We start from the raw sequence: 12,852 nt of genomic DNA, 5'->3' as shown, positions 1-12,852 counted from the left end.
CTTGATCCCTGAGAACTAATTGGCCAACTTTCAGTTTGTTTAAACATGGGTGAAGTCAAAGTGCCAGCAAATTTTGCTCCCCCCCCCCCCCCCCCCCCCCATCCCCTCAAACTGTTGGAAGAGAAGCCCTACAGCAGGTATTACAAAACCGTGTTATTGGATACAGCTAAGCGAGTAAGCCTTTGGAGCATATTTACCATTATTTATCATTTCTTACCTCCAGCAATGGCTGCTGATTTCGTATATCTTCTACAGAACGCAATACAAAGAACATGTCTTTAAACAGATGCAATTAAAATGGTAAATATTTCAAAGGTGAAGCCAGTGATGACACTTTACAAAACAACAAAAATAGGATTGGCCAGTGCTCTTTGCAAGAGTTTGCTTATTTTGATAAACGAGTCATAGGAAGAATCTTGCTGAAGTTGATAAACTGTGCATTCTTTTGAGCCTTTTTTTTTTTCAGGATTGATAAATGAATTGAAGAGTTCAATCCAATTTTATACCAGAAAATTCAGAGTTTAAACCCATTCACATCAAGATAAAATTCATTTTCAACTACCGTTTTCAGTGTTTCAAGTACAGATAAAGAAATGAAAAAACAGCATCTATGTTGTAAAGAAACTTTGTCAACCTTTACTCATATCTTAAAGTAAATTTTAAAAGGGAAAGCAGCAGTTTTAGTAAAACAAGGTGCCTTGTTTCTTTGCGTTATAGGCAACAAGCTGGGGAAAAAAATGCTGTTTACAACAGACATGCAAGATTTCAAAAGGGATTAGTAGAGACACATTTTGTTGAAGTCACCTAAAATCAAGAACAAAGGTTGTAAGATTTTTAAATGGTATATTTCTGCACTTAACTGCTAATAAAAGTGGCTACTAATTGTTAGGCCCAAGAGTTATATGGGAGGGACCATTAACATGTTGTTCTGTTTTTGAAGTATCTGTCTGCATTAACATAGGGCATTGTAGTGCAGATTACATTGAAATGCTGACTACTCTGTGGTAATATTGCTAGGAGGAAAACATTCAATCCTACAGTAAAGGATTAATATTAGCTAACTTGGAAAAGGGAAGTATGTTTTTGATATTTTATATGTTCTTCCTCGCAACTAAAGATGTTTATTTCCTGTGAACATTTGGCATTTCTGGCTTCCACAAGTTTTTAACCTAAAACAAAGCAGTTACAAACAGTACAAGAGCTTTGACGTTAAAGCTGGCTTCTTCCTGATAAATCTCTTGTACCTCGGGAGAACTGGAGTAGGAAATATCACAGATTCAAGCTTTAGTTTTACAGGAAACTCAGATTGCTGAGGATGAGGTTAGTTTTCTTTGCAGCAGCCAGCCTTGTCTAAGAGAAACCAGTACTTATGAACTGCTAAAAAAAAAAAAAAAAAAACTTACATTGAGATCAACGTGACAAGATCAATCCAAGTCAGTACCAAGTCCCCTACCATTACCACACTAGATTTTCAGATGTACATTTTCAAAACTGCTTGTTTTTGTCCAAAATGAATTAAGTGGCAAAAGAAGGGGAAAAAAAAAAGAGTCAATTTTATTTGACACAACCAGGGAAAAAAAGAAGCTTATTTCTTTGCATATGTTAATCAGTTCTCTCTGTGCATCTATGTTATCCCTTCGTGGCTGCTGACTGGGAGTGGATATGAGTACCAAATTTTTTTCTAAGCTGAAAGGTATGCTACTTCCATCTTCTCCCCATCCCCTTTGTTCTCCCCTCTGAACAAAGGAGTTTCTCCTACCAGGCTTCCCCTCTCTTTGCTCTCCTTCCCCTCATCGCCCGTGCCCCTTCCCCCACCTTCTTGCCCTTCTCCTGCCTGTGCTGGCTGCCTTCCCACCCTCCCTGCCAGCAGGCCTGCCTCTTTGTTCCCACAGCACTATGGAGCTGTGCAGCCAGAGCCCAGCTCTATTTTTTCCTTTTTCTCATGTGGGAACTTGGATTGTTTGAAACCCCACTGACAGCAGAGAAAGTGGCAGAGGAAAGAGGGAACTGTCACATGCCACAAAAAAACACTAGCATTAACCACAATCATATTTACCTCCAACAGGACACGCAAAAGTCCTAGAAAGACTGCATGCGACTCACAATTATGACACATTCCTGCTCAAGCCATTTGTATAAAATTAAAGACTTTCCTTCGTAATGCGTTTTAACAGCATTTTTAGAAGCACATTTATACCTGTGAAAGAAAGTGCAGTTAAGGTTAAAAAAAAAAATCAGTTTGGGGTGAAGTTTCCTCTTAAGGTTTTCAGAAAGCTTTTACATGTAGAAATAGTAAGTGCTTTTTCAAATCAATGTTTGAGCTTTTAGCAAGGAACTAGCTGTCAGAGTACAGAAAGGCCTCAGGTGCATAGTACTAACCTGTTGCTGTGGTGGTGCCCTGCATAAAAGTACAGCCTCTTTCAAGAAAGAGAAAGCACAACTATAACTTCCCCAGATTTGCAAGGATAATACAGTAGCCCAAATTTCCTATTAAAACCATGAAAGACTTTCAGGAGTGCCATGTTAAAACTATCAGAATAACTACCAAAGGAAGTTTCAGCATTCAAGAAAAAAAAAAGTTTGAAGTGAGGTGTCTCTCTTATCTCTTCACCTCCTTTAATAATGTTATAATCGCAAATGAAGCGCCTTTGCTTTCTACTCAAATTCTTCCAGCAGTTTTAAAAATCCTGCCTGCCTCCAGTTTATGCTTGAGACAATCACAGCGTGCTGCTTATCACCGTGTGAATGGGATGAGCAGCAGTCACACCAGTCCTGCAGTCTGCTGTGGAGCAAGATCCCCTGGGTTGCCTGGCAATGCTGAGGAAGCTGAAGGTGCCTACACATTCATTATCCCTAATATCAGAGATCAAAAGAGTCAAGCATTGCTCTGCAGCACAGCACATCAATGACTTTATAGAAGAGTTCTTGTGCTTCCTTAGGAACCTATGAAAACCAGCAGACATGAAAAGGCACTAAAAGCATTTCTCTAAAAGTTCACTTTTGCTGCCTGTTCGCATACCTCTTTGGGACAGAACAGAAACTTGCTAGCATTTCCACCTGAATCCTCCCAGGCATTGAAAACAATGAAATTCTACTTGAATTAGGACAACAGGAGAGGCAATTTAAAGGGGCCCTAAGGATTCAGTCTTTTAATCACAACTGTGACAAAACGCTGTCATCCTTCCCAGCAATTCCCCAGCAATTTACAGTATACCAGTGTAAGAGAAGGAGATCTTGCTTTGTGAGGAAGCCTGACCACATAACCAGATCTTCATCTTCCAATCCCCTTGCCTTTGCAATATTAAGCAAATCCTAGTGATCACCAGGTACTCTGTCATCCTGAAGCCACTTGGAAGCTATGTTCTGACCCTGATGTTGCATCTAATGTTTTTTGGTAAATAAAAGTCAATGCAGACTTTTGATGAGGAGGAATTTCCATAGGACTTTGTGAATGCACACCAGCAGCCCCACCAGTCTCTGATAGGAGCTTAAGAGTTTTTATTATAGGGGCAATCTAAAATCACTTACTTCAGCTGAGCTGCGGTTTGGACTGCTCCCCAAAAGGGGTTTTCTTCCTATGTATGAGACAGAGACTAAATTGCTGGGCAGCTTTTCCTGTGGAGGTACTAGAACCCTCAGACCTAGCAGGTGTGTTTAAAAAAAAAAAAAAAAAAAAGTAATTAGAAACTTGGGAAAGAGCTGAGTAACTTTGGAGAGAACTTCCCAAAGTAAAGAAAACCTAAAGGAGGGGTTAGGTTTTTTTCTTTTAAGTCATTGTTGGTTGATTTCCTGTTAAACAATTGCTCTAACATAAAAAGATTTTGTTGGCCTCCCAGTTCACATAATGAAAGAGAAGGCAGGTAATGTAAAGGCCAATAAAATACCTCAAGGATTAATCTTGTCTTCAAGAGATTGTGATGTTCCTAACTTATATGCTGGTATATCAACAGCTGCCAAAAACAAATCGTTTCATAATATGTTCCAAAATATTTCCAACCTCTGGTAAGCACCACAAAGAAAACAAACTCTATAATATTTGGGTCTGACTTTTTGAAATATTGTAATTCTTAGAACTCTGATAGGTTGTATACGATCCCTCTCAAATTAATACCTGCTTTGTCATTACCACTGCAGTCTTCAAACCCTGGGTATTTGAATCTTAGCATCCTTCCCCTAAGATGCTTAACTAACTGGAAAATCTGTGAAACCTTTTCATACAGTAATCATCAATCAAAGTGCTGCTGACCAGAAAGGATTCTTACAGCAGCCACCCAGCAAACAGTTTACTTACAATCCTGCTGCTTCTGAGCATATATATGCAATTTATCTCACTACTGGATGCAACCATTCCATAGAGAGTTTCTGGAGACAATTATCTGAGAGACTTTACTAATGCCTTTTGCTGAAGTTTAAGAGAACGTTCAGAAAACAACAGGAATGGTACACTCTTAGCTGAAATTTTGGGGAATACCTACCTTCCCTTCCTGTTGTGATGGTTCTTCCCTAAACAGGCAAGTTTAACAACAGTCTGGTTGCATTCTCCAAGCAAATAGCAGAGATGCTGTAAGGCATTAGAAGGCTCAAAACACCTCTTGCGCTGAAATGAAGAGAAAATAAGACTCTGGGGAGGGAAAGGGTTGAAATGGAGCAAATATAACTGATGAAGAGTCTAAGACTTCGTTTGTCCCTCTTAGGCTTTTTCAGTATTAGACAGACCATGGTTTCATACAGATCACCTAGGGCAGGTAAATGCCTTACTCACCACAAGGTCACCTTTGTATGATAACTGCCTTGTCAGGGCTGGCGCTGTGAAGCCTGACTCTTTGGGTCACCCTGTAATTACAGCTTCAGGGAGCCCTGCTCCAGGAGGTCTGCCTGGGCCTGCCTAAGGTAGGAACTGTACTGAGCTCAGCCTGGAGAACAAGATGACATGTGAGACGTGGCAAAGGCCAACCTTAAGCTCTGGGTACAGGCAACCTGCTGTCCCCTGGCATGGTACAGCACCAACATGGATGCAGGGGCCTCTGCTCACCTGAGGCTGCACCATTTTCACTGCCCTCAGGCTGAAAAGCGCTGAAACCCATTTCCTACTGCCTGAGAAATGCTGTAGCCTCCAGTCCTTTGGTAAGAAGCGAGAGCAGCAGCATCACTCTTGCCAGAGGAAGAGTGAGCCAGCTGATAGCCTAAGGTCTCCCAGCAGTCATTTTCCTTTACCAGAGCTCCTGAAGTAGGTCCTCTCTGACTGAAACTGCCATGCCTTTGTGGAGGGGCAGCATCTGGGAGGTAGCGTAGCCCTTCTGGCAGTGAACTGTGGTCAGGCTGTGTGGGTGCCCATCGGTCCCCAAAACGCTTCTGAGTAACTGTGCAGACCCCTGGCATGTCTGAGTTTCCACAGCCCTGTGGCTGGATGTGCACCGGCTGCAGGTCAGTGAAATCTTACTATATATGCACATTTTTATATATACACACAATACTCAGAGCAGGTATATGATTTGGTTTTGTGCAGAAGGATTTTTTAAACCTGGTTGCTAACTGCTATTAAGGTAGTAATCATTGCATTTACTTTCTGATGTTACTGAAGCCAAGAATATAATCTCTTTACGAACGTAAAACAATACTCTGAATTTGTGTAAGAATATATTCAGCTTCTACATATTGTTATCCTCGTCCTCAAGAAACCCAGCCACAGGCAACTGGAAACAAAAAAGTGAAAGTTAGAGGAGTCAACAGGCAAGAAATAAGGTAGGCTATTTAAAACATTCTTGTAAGTTATTTCACTATGTTATTTCAAAATGTATGAAAGTAAGGGAAATATTTACTAACTGTAAGGTACTGGTTAGAAACGAAGGATGGAAAGTAAGAAACAATGCTGCGGTGCAAACCAGGACACGGTGTGTCACTCTGTCTGGATTTGTCAGGTTCAATTCCATTTTGTTCCTGTAGAAATTACTTAGAAATGATGAGTACTGTAGTAATCATTCACTGTGAATTTGCAAGGAAGAAAAAGACTTACTGAAAAGCTAATTTGAGGTGTTTTTTTTCTTTTTCATTTTCCTTTTTTTTTTTTTTTTAATCGTAGTTTACTCATAAATTTGCAGCTGGATGGAAAATTATGGGGAGTCTGTGATTTAAATCTGAAAATTACAATGTGTCAAGTCTTTAAGATTTTGCTTGGTTTAACTGGCTGAGGTTCAGAATACGACTTCTTTCTTCAGTGAAAAAATGAAGCAAAGCAAAAGAGTAGCACTTACTGTTTGTGTGCTTCTTTTCTTAGACTAACAAAGTGTATGATCAAAGCCAGCCAAGGGAACAATGAGAAAGAAAAGAACCCATTTCATTCTGCTGCACTGCAGTATTTTAGCTGGCTGGTTACTGGTGAATGGTGATGGGAATTGACTCAGTCTCTAAATTTTAACTGAAGGTCCACTGCATATAATGGTGGTGTAAGCCTGAAGTTCCATCTTATGTAAAGAGCACTAAATAATCTAATTTTTTCATAATATGAATATTTTTAGGAAAAAAAAAAAAAGCAGTATTTAATCCAGACACCTCCGGCAAGAGAAATACTTTTAAATGACAGTAGCTTCTCATGAGGCAAGACTTCTGAGTCATCTATTCACACATTTCTTTGGAGCAAAAACATTTCCCAAAAAGGAATTTGTATGCTTATTTTTTTTCCATGTTCTCTCTTTATGGACCGTTGATGGGAAAAGATAGAAGAAATACAGATAAAAAGTGAAAGTCCTTGTTAAATGTGATTAGTGTACATTCAAGTGTATTACTAAGCCAGCATCCCCTTCCAGAATAGCATATTCCTTCTGACTTGCTTTTTTTTTTTTATGCAAGATCTTCAGTCAATTCCTCATGAAAAGTACAGCTTCCAGCAACACATAAAAAGACTTCATTTTCTTATGAAGTCTCTTAGGCTGTGAATTTATGTAGAATGAACAAAGTAATTCCAAGACAGGTATGAAATGGGCAAATACCTTTCTTTTCCTGAGGTTTCCATGGGTTTGATGTCTTGAAGGAGACCTTCACCAGGACTGTTTCAGCAACAGAAGGAATTCCTCCAGTGGTATGCAGAAAGTTCTTTAGGTACACAAGGAAGGGAAGATAGTGCCTTTGCAAACATTTCAAGATTTCTACTTTGAAAACTAGTTATAAAACATTAAAGCAAAAATAATTAGAAATGCTGGGGATTTAGTATCAAAGTTTCTCAACTGAGGCATCTCAAATACATTCATTGGAAACACCCTCCTACCCTTTATGGTTACTGTTCCTTTTCTATTCAAATGATGTATGGGTTGATCTAAAGCTGTTGAAATTTCACTTTCTGTAGTTCGATACTAATTCAAGAAAAGATGCATCCTCCATAAGTAACTAATCTGTGTTGTGTACAAGTTCATGTTGCTTTGTTAACTTGGAGAATTTGTGGATTTTTTTTTTGGTCTTTTTTGAAAATATTTCAAAAATGCAGATCATGTTTTGAATGGTGATTGAAACTTCACCCAGATTTTTACATGGACAAACAAAAACTTAGGTAATACTTCAAATATGCTGGGTATCACTCTTTTCCTCTGATCTTTCTCCAAGTCACAAAACTGGCAGTACTAGGAAATGGAAATTTTGTTAAAGTCTTTCTGATCAGTTAAATGGTGTAAATTTCTATCCTGGATGATGGTGTGTCATTGTCTTCTGATGTGTATTTCATGTAGAGAATGAAGAGGAAAGGATCAGAAGTGAGACTAAAAGGAGAAGATTGTGTAGATGTCCACAGCCAAGATGGCTGAGTATCACTTGAAAGCTTAGGATATATCAGACCCCCAGTAGAATATGAATTTAAAGGGGGGTGGGGGGGTGGGTCATAAAAAGATGATATCATTTGGTGGTTGAATTTGAAAAACAAAACATATTAATCAAGAGAGATTTTTTTGTTCTGCTTCTATAGCACCAAATGGGTGCTATACAAGAAATATATTTTTCAAAACATTTTAGAGTAGTACTTCACCTTTCTCAATATAATTTATTATTGAACTTGTACTTTAAAAATGTGGATTAGAATAGCAAGAGGGCTTAAGTTTGCAGATGGCTTAGTTACAGTATGATCAAACTCTCTTGGCATTTCCCCTCTTTTTTTTTTTTATTATTGCAACCTAGAAGTATTTTATTGGTTTATCTATGTATTATAATTAAAATCAAGCTGTCTTATGTCTCTTGGTATTAAGATAAAACTGTAGGTAGGGAAAAAAAAAACAAACTGTTGTATTGCATGAATTCAACTGTACTGATTTTTGATAGACATCTGAGAAGTGTCTTGGGACCTTTTAACAACCCAAACCTACTCCTGTTGATTTTAAAGCCATCCTTGTTAGTCAATGTTCAGTTTTGCTATTGCCTGTACATTCAAGAAATTTGCATAGATAAGTAGAAGAGGGAGAAGATGTTTTATTTGCAGAAGCTGAGTAAGGTAATAAGTTCCAGCAGATAAGGGAATACACAGTTTTCATAGGAACCAGAACGTTAAGTTAAAACTTTTTTTTCATCTCTAAAGTTACATATACTGTGATATTGTAAAGATTTTCTTTTGTTTCCATCCTTCAGATGGCTTTTGCAAGGCACTTAAAGCCTGGAGAAGACAAGCCTCTACCGCTCATGACAGCTGGCTGATTCTAGGGAAGAAATATTTGTAACGCTTTGTGCGGTGGGGATTTCTGCTGAAAGACAGACCAGTGTCCTGTGCATCTATCTAGTTGTTTTCCTCTACTTTCCTTTTTTTTTTTTCTTTTCTTTTTTCCTTTTAATGATTAAGCCCAAAAATGTATCAGACCTCTGTGAGTAAATGTAAGCATGTGAATCCAGTTTAATAACTTAATTTCTGCAATTGCTTTATTCAGTGTGATTGAGGCTAATACAATCAGTAGTGAGAGTAAAGCCAAGCATATGCATACCTCTCTGTGCCTGGGGCCAGGTGGGAAATGGAGGCTGGAGGGGGCTGAAGTAACCCAATTTTCAAGCATTTTGGACTTGGGTAGGACTTGTGTGATTTAGCACCACCGATGAAGGGGTAAATCATTCCTTCAGGTGTTTAACTTCAGGTGCCCAGGCATGTTGCGCTCTGAGCTGCTTTGGTTCTTGTGCCTGGATATAAGCAAGGAGAAGGTGCCGTTGCTGCCTTGTCAGATGTAAGGGCACGGAGGCAGAGAGCTGATTTCAGGTGTTTATGAAGAGATGTCTAGGGAGGAATACGCTGAAAATTAGGCAGAGTAAAATGTGTGCATCACATGAGAAAAAAAGATAGCTTGCAAGTGAGATATCTTTGTAAGAGTGTTTTCTAAGACAAGCAAAGGGAAGTTCATCATCCAGGGACATTTGAAAGGGATCTGGATAAAAGGAGGTCTTTGCTAGACCCTGCAGGGAAATGGTTTTCTTCTGTGTGATGCTGTCTCTGGATATTTGGCATGACACATAGAGATTTTGTTTGAAAATACATGGGGCAGCCAGAAGCTTGTAGTTAGTTGTGCCTTCCCGAGAGATCAGCTTCCATAAAACTGAGTTCCTTTAAAGGAGGTGCCATGCTGTCAGCACATCTGTCTCGAGAAAGGGAAGGAAGCACCGAAGGTGGAGGATTGCTGTTCATTAATTGCATCATATTGAGCTTCCAGGCAGACAAGTACTTGAGACAGCCAAAAGGTGGAGATTTTCAGGTTCCTCCCCCAGCTTTTCCTTTTCCTCCCCCCTTCCCAAAAGAAGTGCTTTGCCAAAACCTCCCTGTGGCAACACCAGGCATTTTAAAGAGGAGTCAGAACCAAAGAATTTCTGGAAACTTGATGAAGTTCAGTCCTATCTTTTCTGGAAGGAAGACTTGTTATGTATATAATCTATCATGTTACACCCCTTTGCCACTGTAATTCAGGGTACAAATTAAAAAAAAAATCCAACAAAAATAAAACAGGCACAAATTATTACCCAGCTTTGCAAACGCAAGGGTTTTCAGCTGTCTATTTCTGCTCTTAGAAGAGAATTATGGGGGCATTTGTTTTTTTATTGAGTTCTATCCTTGTAAGGATTATTCGTGGAAAAACTTCCCTGGCTTTCAACAGAAATTTCACCTGGGTGAAAACTGTAGAATCTAGCTGATGTTTAATAACTTTTTAGCATAAGGGTTCGCTAATAAAGTATGTTTGTGGATTTTCTAATTTCTTTATCAGAAACGGATACCTGACTTACTTAATATTGTGTCTATTTTGAACACTATAATCTTGTATTTGTAGATGTGAAAAAGGGAGAAAACTTCTTCAATGGCAAAGCTCAGTTCATGTTGAAGGCTACATTAAGTGCATCACAGCCATTGCTATTTGAATAGAAATCTATTTACAGTAAATGTAGGAGACAACCTAATGTGTGAGATGAGACATTTGCTGAAAAGGAAGTCTTGAATTAAACTCTATTTTTATCAAAGTTGCCAGTGCATTGGGACTTGAAGATTATTTTTTTTGCTGTTGTTGTTTGTTTTGTTTTGCTTTGTTTTTCCCCTTAACATAAGGTGCCTTGAAGGTAAAGCAGTTCTTTCTCTACTGCTCAGATTGGCCCTGTCCTTGGCATCTGGTTTCTTACAGAAAATTTTTTTGCAAAGCCAGTGATAAACACCAATAATAAGCTGTCTATGGGGCAGAATCTGAGAAGGTTTCAATTAGTGGTGTTTGTGTTGTTTTTTTCTTTACTTTTCTAAAAAAAAGTGAGAAATATAACACAGTTGAGATTTCTTTTAATTCAACTGAAGAATAACAACTCATTTTAAAAAGCTGAAGAAGGCAAATAAATGTTTGCAATGTGCCTGGAAGATTATTAATTTATTACATTAGCAAGGATGCAAGTGGAAAGTCCGTGACTGAAAGCAACTTGTTGACTTAACTTGTTAGCATCAGCAGATTTCATTTCTGAGTTCTCACATGTGACAGTACCTCTGAAAGAACAGAAATGTAATGCAGATTTAAAATGCTTAGCGTCTCTTACAAGATGGCTATTTTCTTCTCTTTTCACTGATATACCTGGGGATATTTTTGGCCTTTTGAATGTGTACTCTGGAATAACACTGCAGTTGGCTCAAAAGTTTCCAGTACTCACTGGTAGAAAATTCCCATACCATAGTGTAGAACAACAAAAAAGGCAAATGACAAAATATCTCTTGAATTAGAAGGTATCAAAAGTACTAATATAGATAGATATGGTTGAGATCAATGTGTTTTTCTGTTCCCATGCAAAGTTAGGCACACACATTTGTAAAGAAAAGGTCAAGACAAGGCAGGAGGATTCAGTGTTGTATACAGCAAGAATACTGATGTGAGTACTCTAGATTGCTGTGTAGCACAGCTTTGATTGTCAAACTAGCTATCAAATGTTATGTTTGTATTTGCACAGGAGGAGACAGATGTTATTTTTGAAAGGTTTTATACAATTAAATTCCTAAGCAGAAAAAGTTGGGTGCACCTTTTTTCTCTTCTCTCTCTTCTCTCTTCTCTCTTCTCTCTTCTCTCTTCTCTCTTCTCTCTTCTCTCTTCTCTCTTCTCTCTTCTCTCTTCTCTCTTCTCTCTTCTCTCTTCTCTCTTCTCTCTTCTCTCTTCTCTCTTCTCTCTTCTCTCTTCTCTTTCTTTTTCTTTTTCTTTTTTTTCTTTTTCTTTTTTTTCTTTTTCTTTTTCTTTTTCTTTTTCTTTTTCTTTTTCTTTTTCTTTTTCTTTTTCTTTTTCTTTTTCTTTTTCTTTTTCTTCTTAAGATCTTAGCCTATGCTTCTGTCATTAACTTTTAAAATAAATGATTCACCTTCTTTAATTATCTTACATCCACAGGGGAATGTAAGAGCTCTTATGAGAGTATGGAAGGAAGCTTGTGAAGAATCTTTCTCAGGTCCCAGGGAGTAAGAAGAAATAGCTGTCCCAGTTAGATCCTCTGCTGTTTTGTTGTTCTTCTTAGAGAATTTGCTGTTAGGCTGTTGGAATCAGAGTTGAAAATAAGAAACTTAGTGCACAGTGTGATCAAAATTGCGCCTCCACAATGTTTGGAACTAGTTTTCCACTGCTGCTTACTATGAAAAGGTAGCACAGATTTTCTAGGCAAGGACCTGTGCATTTTCCTAGCAACCTGCAAGAGTGTTTATGAAAACCCAGGAATGCATTGAGAATCTACGTATCTGAGCTAGATATTAAAAGTAGTTTCACAAAGATGAGCAGTTTTAATTAGCCTAAAGGTCAGAGGCAGGGTGGATCAGAAAAGCATTTAAAGTAAAATTGGCTTTCAAAAAAATACAGCTGTATGTCTTCATGCTTTGGGGAATAAGCTTGTCAATAGAACCACAAAGGCACTGCCCCTCCGACTGGAAACTTTACAAAATGATCTGCATAATCGGGGGTGAAGGGGCACGTCTTCCTGTGTAGCGGCTAACCGCTGTTAGACAGGACATCAGGCTACGTGGACCACTAGTCCTAGGTCACAGCTGACATTTTCTTAGCAAGGGCAAGAAATATTTTCTGGCCCTGGGAAAGTGTCTAACGTGCACGGATTTCAAAGAGGGGCCAGGGTGTCTGTCGTGTCTCCTAGGCACTCCCAGCACTGCCTCCTGTGGCACATGCACTGGTGGTTATTACATGACGTGGTCCCGACACATTCATCATTTGCTGCTCATTCATCATCTCTGTTGTATCTGCATGTGGTACTGACAGCACGCACTGCTAGACAAAAAGATACCGCTTAAATAGTCTCTTTTTACTATGCGGACTATTTTTTTAAACAAATTGGAAGTGCAAAACAAGCCAATGTCTGCAGCATGCTGGAACGAGGTGGAACTAAAACAAGGAGTTT

This window comes from Cygnus atratus, chromosome 3, assembly GCF_013377495.2.
Source record: "Cygnus atratus isolate AKBS03 ecotype Queensland, Australia chromosome 3, CAtr_DNAZoo_HiC_assembly, whole genome shotgun sequence".
Taxonomy (NCBI): domain Eukaryota; kingdom Metazoa; phylum Chordata; class Aves; order Anseriformes; family Anatidae; genus Cygnus; species Cygnus atratus.
This window is presented reverse-complemented; position numbering follows the sequence as displayed.